Source organism: Palaemon carinicauda, chromosome 13 (assembly GCF_036898095.1).
Source record: "Palaemon carinicauda isolate YSFRI2023 chromosome 13, ASM3689809v2, whole genome shotgun sequence".
Classification (NCBI taxonomy): Eukaryota; Metazoa; Arthropoda; class Malacostraca; order Decapoda; family Palaemonidae; genus Palaemon; species Palaemon carinicauda.
Window position 1 is genome coordinate 132,320,475 of NC_090737.1, and position 15,306 is coordinate 132,335,780.

The 15,306-nt window shown below is 39.8% G+C and overlaps 1 long non-coding RNA gene across 2 annotated transcripts in view; it reads left to right on the forward strand.

Annotated features, from left to right (window-relative positions):
• Window positions 1-3,178: 3,178 nt before the first annotated feature.
• The window catches only part of LOC137652446 (uncharacterized), a 35,316-nt gene continuing 23,188 nt past the window's right edge, over window positions 3,179-15,306 (forward strand). The window contains exons 1-2 of one of the 2 annotated variants that reach the window (XR_011046295.1): window positions 3,179-3,283; window positions 11,780-12,179. This is a non-coding gene — a long non-coding RNA (uncharacterized lncRNA). Of the gene's footprint in view, window positions 3,284-11,779; window positions 13,293-15,306 lie in introns of those variants that run through there. The other variant, XR_011046294.1, reaches the window with a different exon arrangement.

Here is a 15,306-nt window from a genome sequence, read left to right on the forward strand (position 1 = left end):
CAAGGAAGGAAAATTTCTGGCATATGATTCCAGATATAAAATCTTATTTGGTTAACAGTAACCTGTTTACTTAGCATTTTCCTTGAGTACCATCTGCATGGTAGCGAAGTTTTTGTTTTGTCAGTTTTATATAATTGGGTATATCCTTGGGTCATTTGTTTTGCTCTGAAATTTGAGCCTTTTTCACTAGAGGGGCAAATTCAGGGTGGTCACTCTTGATTTGACTGGAATTCTCACTTGGATACCTTCTTCTTTAGATTGTCTGGGCTTCTCTCCGAACAGGGGCTTTTTGACGGTGCGTCTAGCCCCTAGAACTTGGATACCAGATAGAGTAGTCAATGACGTCATCTACACCCTTGATCATCCACCATATACCACATAATTGGTAAAGACTTATCCACACTATTAAGCCCGAGGGACAGTGATACCATATCTCATTGGGTAAGGAGAACGAGGAATAATGGCGTCATTAGTGGGAAAGCCACGGGCAGGGATTTGGCAACAACAGTGGAACCAAATGGAGTGTAGCCCACAATCTCTGCTCGTTCAGCTGCCAAAGATTGGCGGGCAAAAAGAACACAGCAGACACCAATAGTATTTGATTTCCAATGGAAAATAATTATTGAAGTATTCAAATCGCAAAGAAAGATGCTTTCCGGCCACGTACCTCTTTACAGATATTAAGGTACCATATTTTATAAAATACCGTTAATAAATATTAGAAACTTATTTCTTCCAAATTCATTCACTAAACTTTTCTGTCTGTTATATAAAATCTTATAAAAATTCTTGTTTTTCTAAATCTTATCCCCAAAAAGGTTACCTTCATGTTCTTTTTAATTAAATCTACAAATATCTTTTAATAATAATTTGAGTAACAAATCTAATTACCAGAGAAGAAACCAAATTAATATCTCTATCAATAATGGAAATAACGAAATTTTCTAACTACTAAAATTTTCTCCAGAGAGGGAGGGGTATTTTGGTAAGAAAATTGAGCAGAATTATCTGAATATGCCTCTAATGGAAATATTCTGAGTAATGAAGCAACTCCCAGAATACTTACAAGATTATTTTGTAGAATATGGCGTGGAGGCAAAACCTGATGAATGGGAGCTAGGAGTGTTGGTGAAAATGGCGAAAAAAGAGGCAAGGTCCGACTGATTGCAATGTTTACGGAGGAATCACACTTAGTCAATTGTCATGAAAATATATAGTATGCTCCGTCTAAAGAGACAGGAGAGAAAGATTGATGAAAAGCTGAAAGATGAACAAGCAGGATTTAGAAAAGGTACAATTTGTATCGACCAATTTTCATTTTAAGACATGTACAGCAATATATAAATTACAGAATCCATTTTTGATGGCACTTTTATACTATGGAAAGTCCTTTGATAGTATACACCAGTCAATTTTGAGGAGTCTCATTATTAAGGAGTTCATGTTAAACATGTAAATTTGATCGTATTTTCATAAGCATAACAAGTGCAAAGTTGTTAGTGGAGTCCTATCAAATGACTTTCCAGTCAACAGTGAAGTACTTCAGGGGAATACGTTGTCACCTATCTTGTTTATGTTCCTCAAGGATTTTGTAATGCAGAAAACAGTTGGGAATGGCAGAGGAAGATTGGACTGGATAAGTAACAGGAAATTAGCTGACCTAGAGTATGCTAATGATGCTTTCCTTATTAGCAGAACACCACAGGACTTGCAAAACTTCCTTACCAAAATGCATGAAATATCACATGAGGTTGAGCTCAAGATAAATAGAGGAAAGAGAGTTAATGACAACGGATTATACAATGAAAGATGAAATATCATTGGAAGGATGGATGATTAATGAGGTGGAATTAAGGGAAAATGAAATGTCATTGGAAAGAGAAAGGATTAATGAGGTAGAATCAAGGGAAGATCAAATATCATTGGAAGGAGAAATGATTATTGAGGTGGAATCATTTAGATATTTAGCAACTTTGATCTCTATTTCGTGGTCTTTATATTTTGTATTTATTGAAAGATTGATAAAAGCATCGCGGGCTTCTGTTTCAGAGGTCCCGAGTTCGTGTCCCCGCTAAGCGCGAAGTGTGTGAGACCTTCTACGGGGGTACTCCCCAGGGTGGTGCCTGGGGGGAGGTTAGAGGGGGCTAGTAATAGTCCCAGCTGGCTCATGGTCCCCGGGGAGGTGATGAAGGTCGTCTAAGAGGAGACCTAAAACCCGCAACTTTAACTTTAACAATGGCTAGGTTAAGTAAAATCTGGAAACCAAATCACCTGAAATTACATAAAAAATCCTGCTATATATCAGTTTATTGAGATCGTTGTTACTGTGTGGACATGAGTCGTTGTATGACAATGAAGCGATATCCAAGAGATTTTGTAGATATGAGAACAAAGTCCTCAGGAGAATATTGGGAGTTAGATGGTAGGAGAAGAATAGAAACAAAACTATAAGAGAGATTACTCGAACGCCATATGTGTATGAGATCATGGTGAGGGGCAGATGTAGATGGTTTGAGCATGCTCTTCGAACTCTCCAAGAGAGATTAGTTCATCAAAAGTTCAGATGGGCTCACATTCACCAGAAGAGTTGGGAGACCCAGTCCTACATGACTGAGGACTAGGAAGCGTGAAGTAGGAGAAGATGAATGGAGATGTATTGATTTAAAAGCTCAAGATAGAGAAGGTAGGTGAAATCTAACTGAGGTTCTTTGCGTCAATAGACGTAGGAGATGATGACAATGATTTTGATAAATAGTGTATCTATATAGTTATAAAGAAAGGGATTATAAAGAGTTAAAATATATAACAAAATAGAGTCATATTTAATTTCATGTTTCACTATGCATTTAACAAACAAATCACTATTATTTGTGAATTATATATATATATATATATATATATATATATATATATATATATATATATATATATATATATATATATATATATATTCAGTTTCTAGTCACCTGTTTTATTTATACGTTTAAAATAGGAATATATTAAAATTCAGGAAATATAACCATGAAACGACTGCAACTGACGGTTAAGTGATTTTGAAAGATGAAAATTAAGATACAACTGCTATAGCTGTTTTGGGCAATTGTCTTCTATTTTTTCCTTGGAAATTTGTCCATGTCTTTACTTCTGACTTCTCCTGAAACGAGGCAGACAGTTCTCTCCGAGTCGACTTCGAGCTAACATGTAGCTGACTAAGAGGCAGCTGCATGGCAGGGGAAAACTTTCCCAGGCAAATATTTCTCTATTGTGTGGTGTTCTATTTGCTGTAAGTATATTTTGTGAATGCAGATTGTGTATTTCATTGATAAGAAAAGCTTTATAAATTAGCTGACTTTAGTTGATATGCTTAATTATTATAACTTTTTGGTATTGTCTCGGCTTGTGTGAACGTTGTTGTGAATCTGTTGGGTTCCTCATTTTGTGAGTTTGATTTTATAAGTGCAATTATTTCGTATTAACTCTTGATTCTTTCTAAACTGTTCAGAACGTTTTCCATTTCTAATTCGTTACCTAATTATCCAGACAATTATTCTGTAATATCAATCGCTGACTAATCTGTTAATTCCTTAAACTCGTCTTGGTGAAAATAGTGCTTAAAATACCATCAGAACTGTGTGTAGTTCGTATACTAAATAAGACTTTAGGGGATTTATATATCTACTTATTTTTAGGGTCTTAAAATTTATATCATATTTTTTGCTTTAACTACTGCCACAATTCGACTTTAATTTAGCTTCAATCTCTAAACTCCGGTATGGACTCTACATGCTATTGAAATTCCTATTCAAATGATAAGGTTTGAAACTCCAGTCTTGACCATTGTACTGTTAAAACTCTCTCATCTATTATATGTACTTTGCTATTCTTTCACGGGTTCTTACTTAATTAGAGCCATATTATGGCATTCAATTAACACTTGAGAGAACAAGCTGGAGAAAATCCTGATTTTGATGTCAAAGTAGATGGTAAATGAGGAACTGCACCAGAAGACTTTTCATATCCACTGATTTTGATGTCTAAGTAGCTGGTAAACGAGAAACCGCACAGAAGTTTTTTCAAGATCCTCCACGACTCTAAATACTGAAAAAATAGCTGTAGAGATTGTATGTAGTGTCAAAAAATTGTTCGGTTTATTAGTAAAACTGTTGCTTTATTGGTTTAGTCGCCTAATTCTAGTTTTAAGATGCCAGTCCCAAGTAAAATTGGTTCGGTTTATTAGTAAAACTGTCGCCTTATTGGTTTAGTCTCCTAATTCTTGTTTTAAAATTCTACTCCCAAGTAAAATGGATAATAATTTTTGATTATGAACTAGGACATTTTGGTGACTTCTCTCTACGTAGAATAGTCTGTAGTAATGACAATGTGTTTTTCAATATTAAACTTACCCGATAATCATGTAGCTGTCAACTCCGTTGCCCGACAGAATTCTACGGGAGGGATACGCCAGCTATCGCTATACTAGAAGGGGGTGTACTCACAAGCGCCACCTGTGGCCAGGTACTACAGTACTTTTGTTGACGCCACCTCACTTTTTCCTCTGTCGTGCTTCCGGCAAGACGTTCTTGGATACGCTTATGATTTTGGAGTATTGTTCACGGTTTGGTGAAGTATTTCTCTAAAATTTGCAGCTATTCGCTATACTAGAAACTTCTATATTAGCTTAGTTAGCTTTTGGAATTTATTTAATTATGGTGACGAAGAGAGTATGAGCTCTCTTTCGCCTTTAAATGGCCGACCCTTCCCTTAGACGGAAGTGTTGGTGTCTAAGAGAGTATAGACTCTCTTTCTTAATTTTGCTTAACAAAAGTTATAGATTTATTTTATATCTCTCCGCCTTTTATAGGCCTCTTCGATTAACTTCCTTTTATTATAAAATTATTAAAATTAATTTTTATATATTCGACCTTTCCTAATGGTAGGCGGTCTTTTCTTGTACCGAAGTTAATTAACATTGAGCCCGTCATTTCGGTTTTACCTGTTGACATATTATGCTATTTTAATGTTTTTGAAAGAATTTCTTTGATAGTCTCTTACTGTTTTCAAAGTTGAGCTAACGTTTTGTTTTGTCTCTGCAGTTGTTGACGTTTCAGAACGTTCAACTTGCGCTCTATCGTTACGATAGAGAGAGAATTTTCACGGTGTCACGTTGCAGTAAGAGTAACCGTGTCTAGCGTTTTGTTCATTCTTTCTTAACTTAATGGTTTTAATTCTACAAAGGAACTTTTCATTTTGGGAAATATTTTCCTTTAACAATAATATGTGTTAACGATATATATGATTGGGCTCTTCTCTCAGGTTCTAAGTCGAGAGAGAGAGAGAGAGAGAGAGAGAGAGAGAGAGAGAGAGAGAGAGAGAGAGACGGAGAGAGAGACGGAGGGAGAAAGAGGAGGATAAACGTTTCGTTCAAGCGAGTAACGTTGTTATCGTTTTTGCTCTTCTCCCTAGTCTCTTTAGGGGAAGAAGGTAAACGTTTCTAGAGTTTTTCTTGTTCTCAAGCTTTATGCGGTGAGAGATTTTAAACGTAGTTTATTTGATCTAGTGTTTAGTCTCTTTCCAGCCACTGAATTATCTATCTTTCATTAGATTTTTCTGTTACATTGTAATTCTGTTTTCGCAATTACTAACTTTTGAGAAAGGATAGAATTGCGTGTTTCAGGTACAACCACTTAAAGTTTCGAGTTCAGTGAAATAAGTGCAAACAGAAAATCAAAAGTGATAAGTGATTAGCGCAAAGTGTGTCAGTGTTGTGCGTGAGGGTACTTCTGTGCGTGCCAGTCGTCCTCCCAGTCCGGGACCTCTTGCAAGCTCCCAAGCCCAGGGGAGAAGCAATGTCGAAGGGCAAAAGGGTTCGGCAGGCCTTGATCGGCGCACAGAAGTATCCTCGGTGGTTGCGGGCGTGTCTTAAGAGACCGTCACTCCCACCCGCAGACGATTGAGCCCTTATTTTGCTCGTCTGCAGAAGAAATTTCGGGGAGAAAACGCTGGTCTCAGGTCTCGAGACCTCTTAAACGTAAAGTCCAGACCTATGCCAGACGTACGAAGTTAGAGTTCAACAACCCGGATGCAGTCATTGGGTTAGCTCTGACTCTCCTCAGTCTCAGGTGACTGCACACCTCCTAAGAGAGGTAAGGCGATGCCACAACAGACCTTATCGTCTGTTGATCCCAAGACGACTTTGCTGCAGTCCATGCAGTCGCAGCTTGGGGTCTTAATGCGTGAGTTTCAGGCTGAGAAGGTTACACCTCCTCGTGCGAGAGCTCCGCCTCACCGCAGTCCAGTCTGCCAGGCGTACGAAGTTGAGGTTCCTCAGGCTACCTTACCGCGTTCTGAGTTGCCAGTTACCAGCGTTGTGCAGCAACCTTAACCTTCCTTAAGGCAACCTCAGCAATGGGAGCAGGAGTCTTATACCTTACTTCCTCCGCTTCCGCTTGCGGTTCCACCAGCGAGGCAACAATCTCTTGAGGTATGACAACCTCTTCCATCAATGAGGCAGCCACCTCAGCACTCGCTGCAGCTTAGGCTAGCTCCTCAGGAACCTCAACTCGCGAGACAAGAACTGCGTTCTGGCAGCCGCTATCTCAACTCTCGCAGCTCACCCCTCAGGAACCTTAACTCGTTCCTCAGGAACCTGCTACTGCGCATCCGCAACCCTTACAGCAAGCGCAACTCTTGAGGCAGCAACCTCATGCTATGAGTCAGCCACCTCAACGCATGCATCTGCCACTTTCTCCGCAACTTGAGAAATAACAAATGACAATAATAACACCTCATTACTTTCATAACTTGCATTTGTAATCATATACATGTATGCCTACACAAACATTATGATAATGGAGGTTATTTGTCTTACTTATATAAAAATATATATGTATTCCTTGCAATATATTTTTAACAATATCGCAAAATATGGCAAAAATATCTTCAAAACAAAAATGAATCATGAGTTATGAATGTAAGGTAAATATTATGTTGATATTAAAACCCCATGCAAGCATGCATGAAGCACTCTAGCACTGGTCATGGAATTTCTGAGAAATGTTAAACGCCATGCAACACGCTCTGCTTACCTTACAGCATGCTCTGCTTACAGCATGCTCTGCATACAGCATGCTCTGCATACAGCATGCTCTGCATACAGCATGCTCTGCATACAGCATGCTCTGCATACAGCATGCTCTGCATACAGCATGCTCTGCATACAGCATGCTCTGCATACAGCATGCTCTGCATACAGCATGCTCTGCATTCAGCATGCTCTGCATACAGCATGCTCTGCATACAGCATGCTCTGCATTCAGCATGCTCTGCATACAGCATGCTCTGCATTCAGCATGCTCTGCATTCAGCATGCTCTGCATACAGCATGCTCTGCATACAGCATGCTCTGCATACAGCATGCTCTGCATACAGCATGCTCTGCATACAGCATGCTCTGCATACAGCATGCGCTGCATACAGCATGCGCTGCATACAGCATGCGCTGCATACAGCATGCTCTGCATACAGCATGCTCTGCATACAGCATGCTCTGCATACAGCATGCTCTGCATACAGCATGCTCTGCATACAGCATGCTCTGCATACAGCATGCTCTGCATACTTCTCAGTCGTACATCTTTGGTTGTTGCCAACTCTCTAGACTGTCAAGCAGTTTCATAATGTTGCCTTCTAGTCTGCTGCTTTTGCACCATTGAAACCCTCACTGAGAGAACTTAACTTTTCTCGGATATGGTCCCTGTAGATGAGAGAGTGCTTTTCTCCCTCCTTCTGATATTCCCTTGAGGACTCTGTCATTTGGAGAGGAGCCTTTAGCTGCGTAGCCTCCTATGGACTTTTATTTAAGCATAACATGCTTCCAGGGAAGGTAATGGTTCCACTTCAGTCACTAACCCCGTCTGTTACCACACCTGCTCCCATAGACCTTGAGCTGTGTTGCAAGACATGCAGTCCAAGCTTAGTCCTTGTTAAAGGATTTTTTGTTTACGGAGTCAGTGTGTCACTGGGAAGACGTTCAACAACCAGCAGAAGTGACTTGTTGTGACGCAGTGCGGCAACCTCAGCAACCCGATAAGGAGTTGTCTGTACGACCCAGACAGTCTAGACAGCTTCGGGTTGTCACTGTACTTCCTCGCTTCCCCATGGTTGACAGTTCACAGACTGTGCAGCAGTACCATGATCTTGTGTCCGGCTCCGTCAGACGACTGGCTTTTAAGAGCTCCCACAAGTCGTCGCTGTCTGGAGATTCTCAGATGGACTATGGATCTGACCAAGGAACTGGGCCTCCTGGTCAATTTTGAAGAGTCTCAGCTCATCCCATCCCAGACCATTGTCTCCCTGGGTATAGATCTTCAGAGTCGAGCTTTTCGGGCTTTTCCGTCGGCCCCAAGGATCTTCCAAGCCCTAGAATGCATCCAGAGCATGCTGAGAAGGAACCGATGCTCAGTCAGGTAGTGGATGAGTCTAACAGGGACACTTTCATCGCTGGCCCTGTTCATCGTGTTAGGGAGAATCCACCTCCCCCCCCATCAGTATCATCTAGCTGCTCACTGGATAAAGGACATGACGCTAGAGACGGTCTCAGTTCCTGTTTCCGAAGAGAGGAGGTCTTCTCTCGCGTGGTGTAAGAACAGCTTTCTTCTCAAGGAAGTCTACCTTTGGCTGTTCAGAAACCCGACCGCCGTCTCCTCTCGGACACATCAGACACGGGCTGGGGTGCGACTTTGGACGGACAGGAATGATCGAGAACATGGAATCAGGAGCAAAGGACACTTCACATCAATTGCAGGAGTTGTTGGCGGTTCTTCTGGCCTTGATAAACTTCAAGTCCCTCCAGCTTAACAAAGTGGTGGAGGTGGACTCTGACAACACCACAGCCCTGGCTTACACCTTCAAGCAGGGAGGGACTCTTTCGTGAAGTTGTTCTAGATCGCAAGGGACCTCCTCATCTGGTCTAAAGATCGAAAGCTCACGCTGGTAACGAGGTTCATTCAGGGCGGTATGAATGTCATGGCAGATCACCTCAGCCGGAAGGGTCAGGTCATCCCCACAGAGTGGACCCTTCACAAGAATGTTTGCAGCAGACTTTGGGCCCTGTGGGGTCAGCCAACCATAGATCTGTTCGCTACCTCGATAACCTAGAGACTCCTATTGTATTGTTCTCCGATTCCAGACCCAGCAGCACTTCACGTGGATGCTTTTCTGCTGGATTGGTTCCATCTCGACCTGTATGCATTCCCGCCGTTCAAGATTGTCAACAGGGTACTTCAGAAGTTCTCCTCTCGCAAAGGGACACGGCTGACGTTGGTTGGCTCCGCTCTGGCCCGCGAGAGAATGGTTCTTAGAGGTACTGCAATGGCTGGTCGACATTCCCAGGACTCTTCCTCTAGGAGTGAACCTTCTACGTCTACCTCACGTAAAGAAGGTACACCCGAACCTCCACGCTCTTCGTCTGACTGCCTTCAGACTTTCGAAGGACTCTCAAGAGCTAGGGGCTTTTCGAAGGAGGCAGCCAGAGCGATTGCCAAAGCAAGGAGAACATCCACTCTCAGAATCTATCAGTCTCTAGGGGAAGTCTTCCGTAGCTGGTACAAGACCAATGCAGTTTCCTCAACCAGTACCACTGTAACCCAGATTGCTGACTTCCTGTTATATCTAAGGAAAGTAAGATCCCTTTCAGCTCCTACGATCAAGGGTTACAGAAGTATGTTGGCAGCGGTTTTCCGCCACAGAGGCTTGGATCTTTCCACCAACAAAGATCTACAGGACCTCCCTAGGTCTTTTGAGACCTCAAAGGAACGTCGGTTGTCCACTCCAGGCTGGAATCTAGACGTGGTCCTAAGGTTCCTTATGTCATCAAGATTTGAACCTCTCCAATCAGCCTCTTTTTAGGACCTCACATTAAAAACTCTTTTCCTCGTGTGCTTGACAACAGCTAAAAGAGTAAGTGAGATCCACGCCTTCAGCAGGATCATTGTTTTCACATCTGAAACGGCTACATGTTCCTTGCAGCTCTGTTTTTGCTAAACGAGCTTCCTTCACGTCCTTGGCCTAAGTCGTTCGAGATCCCAAGCCTGTCCAACTTGGTGGGGAATGAACTGGAGAGAGTACTTTGCCCAGTTAGAGCTCTTAGGTACTATCTAAAAAGGTCTTAACCTTTACAAGGACAATCAGAAGCCTTATAGTGTGCTATCAAGAAACCTTCTTTTCCAAGTTCTAAGAACTCAGTTTCTTACTATTCAGGCTTCTGATTAGAGAAACACATTCTCATCTGAAGGAAGAAGACCTTGCTTTGCTGAAGGTAAGGACACATGAAGTGGGAGCTGTGGCTACTTCAGTGGCCTTCAAACAGAGCCATTCTCTGCAGAGTGTTATGGATGCAACCTAGTGGAGAAGCAAGTCAGTGTTCGCATCATTCTATCTCAAAGATGTCCAGTCTCTTTACGAGTACTGCTACACCCTGGGACCATTCGTAGCAACGAATGCAGTAGTAGGCGAGGGCTCAGCCACTACATTCCCATAATCCCATAACCTTTTAACCTTTCTCTTGAATACTTTTTATGGGTTGTACGGTCGGCTAAGAAGCCTTCCACATCCTTGTTGATTTGGCGGGTGGTCAATTCTTTCTTGAGAAGCGCCGAGGTTAAAGGTTGTGATGAGGTCCTTTAGTATGGGTTGCAGCCCTGTATACTTTAGCACCTTTGAGTTGATTCAGCCTTCCAAGAGGAACGCTGCGCTCAGTAAGGAAGACTATCTTATTAAAGGCAGAGTAACGGTTCAAGTCGACTTCCTTACCAGGTACTTATTATTTCATTGTTATTGTGGATAACTGATTATATGAAATATGGGATACTTAGCTATCCTTTAGTCTTGTACACTGGTTTTTCACCCACCCCCCTGGGTGTGAATCAGCTACATGATTATCGGGTAAGTTTAATATTGAAAAATGTTATTTTCATTAGTAAAATAAATTTTTGAATATACTTACCCGATAATCATGATTTAATTGACCCACCCTTCCTCCCCATAGAGAACCAGTGGACCGAGGAAAAAGTGAGGTGGCGTCAACAAGAAGTACTGTAGTACCTGGCCACAGGTGGCGCTTGTGAGTACACCCCCTTCTAGTATAGTGATAGCTGGCGTATCCCTCCCGTAGAATTCTGTCGGGCAACGGAGTTGACAGCTACATGATTATCGGGTAAGTATATTCAAAAATTTATTTTACTAATCAAAATAACATTTTAACATGAAAGGGCTCAGTCTGAATAGTAATTTAAGATATATAATATTCGAGGGACTATGTTTGCAGGTGGATTTAAAAATTTTCTTTAAACTACTACTAGAACTAGAGCCGGTTTTGATTTATATATCCAACTGAACCTCTAACTTCATCTTACCAGTGGAAGTACTTAATTTTCATGACTTGTTGGCGGAGCTATTGTATAGAATTGCCGTTTATAGACTATTTGAATGCAACCTTTATTAAATATTTGGCTACCCAAAATTGTTACATGCCTACTACTATTACTGGTATTCATTTAAACATACTATATAGATAATTAAAATTTTAACATTTAACTATGGCAATTCTCGGCATATCGGGAAAGTTTCTTTTATAGACATTATGGTTATTTAATTTTAATAGGAAATTATTACTTCCAGGTCATGTTTGAAATAAATCACCGAACTTAGATCTTAGTATTTTAATTGGTAATTAACGGCTTTCTCTTTGACCTTGCACTACAACCTATTACTTCTTTTTCAGGTCCAGACTTTGTTCAACAGGGTATTGGTAGCAGATTCTTCCAACAAATGCTCAGAAGTGTTCTTCTAGACTTCAAAGAACTGAAAGGCTGCAAGGTTTTAAAGACTGGCAGGCTCTCTTAAATACATGCATCCTTACTTCGGGAACATTGCAACCCTGCCTGTTACCTTTAGCGTAGGGTTCTTGGAGACTCCACAATAATACAGTTAAATGTTTGTACTGGTTTTATGTAAGGTTTAGGTTAGTTCATTGCAAAATCTTTGAATGTATAAATTTCAGTTTGCATGCGAGATGGTGCATGCGAAGTTTCTTTAGGAATTTAAATTTGAAGATTTTGCAACATTTTTAGAACTAAGGATGAAGTTTGGGATTCAAGGTAGGATGTACTAACACTGTTCAGGTTCTCGTTTACCCCTGCTAGTAATGGGAAAACCTGACTGAGTGAGCTACTGAAGTGACGGGTTAATGTAAGTTTTTGCATACATTTTTTGGCGTTTTGTTATTTAAACTGTATGATTATGGAAACCAGTTATTTTTTTGTTCAAATTTAGGAAGTTTTGTAGATCTCTTTTCTTCTGCACTGGGCTTGCTGGATGTAATGTTTGTTTAATGTCATTGTTTCTGTTGCGTAAAATTTTTCCATTTACTCAATCTAATGGTTCCAATAAGTTATTTAAATTTGGTATCTACGGAAATATTAGTACACGTATTATAATATCTTATAATATATATTTTTTTCATAAATTAATTCAGTTTAAATTATTTTTGATCTCTCTAAGGCTAATATAAATCTGCCCAGCAGTATTATCCTTCCTGAGACCCTATCAATATTGTGATGAAACTTTCCCTTATCTCTCGTGAAAAGGATAGTTTTAAGAGTTTTTAGTAAAGTTCAATTTGCAAATCATTGTTACTTTTAACTGCACCAAAAAACAAAAATTATAAATTCCCTTTATAAATCTTCGATAGGAGTGAATTCTGAAAGCTTTGTGGAAGATGTAACTTTAAGCTTCATTAACCTGTCGCATAATCAAGAACTAGTTTTGTAATTCATGATGAGAGCGTCGGCACCGCCATGCTTGGCAAGTCCGAAAGTTTAAATGAGTAGGAGGCTTTGCGTGGAATCTATTGTATTGGACATTAGTTGTGTAATTCTAAATTCTTGACATGACTCTAGAGTGAGACATAAAACTTGGCTGGTCCGAAAGTTGAAACTAGTAGGAGGCTTTGCACCATATCCAATGTATTGGATATTCACCATATCCAATGTATTGGATATTATGACTAGTAATTTTAGGCTGGAGACTGATTCCAGAATGTGGCATGAGACTTGGCTAATCCGAAAGTTGAAACTAGTAGGAGGCTTAGTCTGGATTACTATGTATATTAGGTAAGAAACTAAAGTATTAGTAGTCTTTAAACAAGATTTGCTAGTACTTTAAATGTAAACTTTCAGGAGCTCATAAATATTTTTTATAATTAAATGAAGTCAAATAAAAAAGGAACTAACCAATTATTAGTATTATAATTCCTTGTGTGTATATGGACCAAAGATATATGACCACCTCAAGTTAAAGGACAATATTCTATCAACTTGTAGTGGTGTCAACTACTCTAAAATGAGCTGGTACTGAAACTACAGTCTTGCATGACATTACCAAACTTTTCGCAAGTTTGGAGTATTAGATATTCTTATTGTAATTTGGTGTGTTTTTGAAAAAAGTCTGGAAAAAAAAATCTTATCGATATTTTAAGGGAGTTTCATACATCCAATGGCACCTGGAAAGGATGTGGAAATAAATTCGCCCGGAACAGTTTGGTAAAAACCTTATCGACTTTTATATAATAATTTTGGATTTTGAGCTCCTAAATTCAATGGAAATAGTTTTGGCTGCGGTAATAACTAGCATATCACTACTCTTATCTTTAGCAATAACAATCTATTTTGCTTAGCTATATACAAAGATCTTAATTTATCTGAATGTAACGATATTACGGTAATTTCATTTGGATCGTCTCCTTCCATACGACGGCAAATGCAAGTCTGGCAGATAATATTTGTCAATTTTGTTGGATGGGTTAAAACTGTAGATGAAGCCATAGACGATGAAACTCTAAGCAAACCATCGAAGGGTACTTTGCTCTCTGCTCGTTGTCTGGCCTGGCAAAGATGAGTTTGCTTGATTGTCTACTCCCAGCCTGAAGTTGTTTGATATGGTAACACTTGTTTCAAATCAGAAGAATGATGGGCAAATTAAGAGTTCCCTCCCTGAATTTGCACCTTGTGCGGAATGGACTTAAAGTTATAATCTTAGTGCAGATATGTTGAGTATGGAGATAGCCGCCTGGAGCGTAGGTCCAAGTTGATTTGTTGTTCAACTGGGTAGTCCCTGGTGGAGACCTTTTACTAAAGCATTTTAATAGAGCAAACTATCTTAACAGTTTCTGTAGTTATATTAAGGAAGGAAACTTTCAGGCATAAGATTCCGAAAGTAGAATCTTCGTTAACATTAGCCTGTTTACTTGGCATTTTCTTTGAATACCATATGCATGGTAGTACGTTTTTGGTCTTGTTAAGTTTTATATGATTGGGTATATCCTTGAGTCACTTGAATTAGTCTGCAATTTGAGTATCTTCCACCAGAGGGGCAAATTCAGGGCGGTCACTCAGGTTTGACTGGAATTCTCACTTAGTTACCAGATCGAGCAGTCTATAACGTCATCTACACCCTTGATCACTCACCATATACCACATAATTGGTAAAGGCCTATCCACACTATTGAGTAAGCCTGAGGGACAGTGATACCAGATCTCATTGGGTAATGAGAACGAGGATTAATGACGTCAGAAGTGGGAAAACCACAGGCAGGGATCTGGCAACAACAGTGCAACCAGATGGAATGTAGCCCAAAATCTCTGCTCGTTCAGCTGCCAAAGATTGGCTTGCAAAAAGAACACAGCACACACTAATAGTATATACATGATTTCCAATGGAAAATCATTACTGAAGTATTCAAATCGCAAAGAAAGGTGCTTTCCGGCCACGTGCCACTTTACAGATATTAAGGTACCATATTTTATAAAATACCGTTATTAAATATTAAAACTTTTATTTCTTTAAAATTCATTCACTAAACTTTTCTGTCTGTTATATAAAATCTTATAAAAATTCTTGTTTTCTCTTATCCCAAAAAAGGGTACCTTCATGTTCTTTTTAACTAAATCTACAAAAATCGTTTAATCATAATTTGAGTAACAAATCTAATCAGCAGAGAAGAAGCCAAATTAATATCTCTCAATAATGGAAAAAACTAAATTTTCTAACAAAATTTTCTCCAGAGAGAGAGAGAGGCAGGTATTTTGGTAAGAAAATTGAGCAGAATTATTTGAATATTCCTCTAATGGAAATATTCTGAGTAATGAAGCAACTCCCAGAATACTTACAAGATTATTTTGTAGAATATGGCGTGGAGGCAAAACCCGATTAATGGGAGCTAGGAGTGTTGGCAAAAAAGAGGCGAGGTCC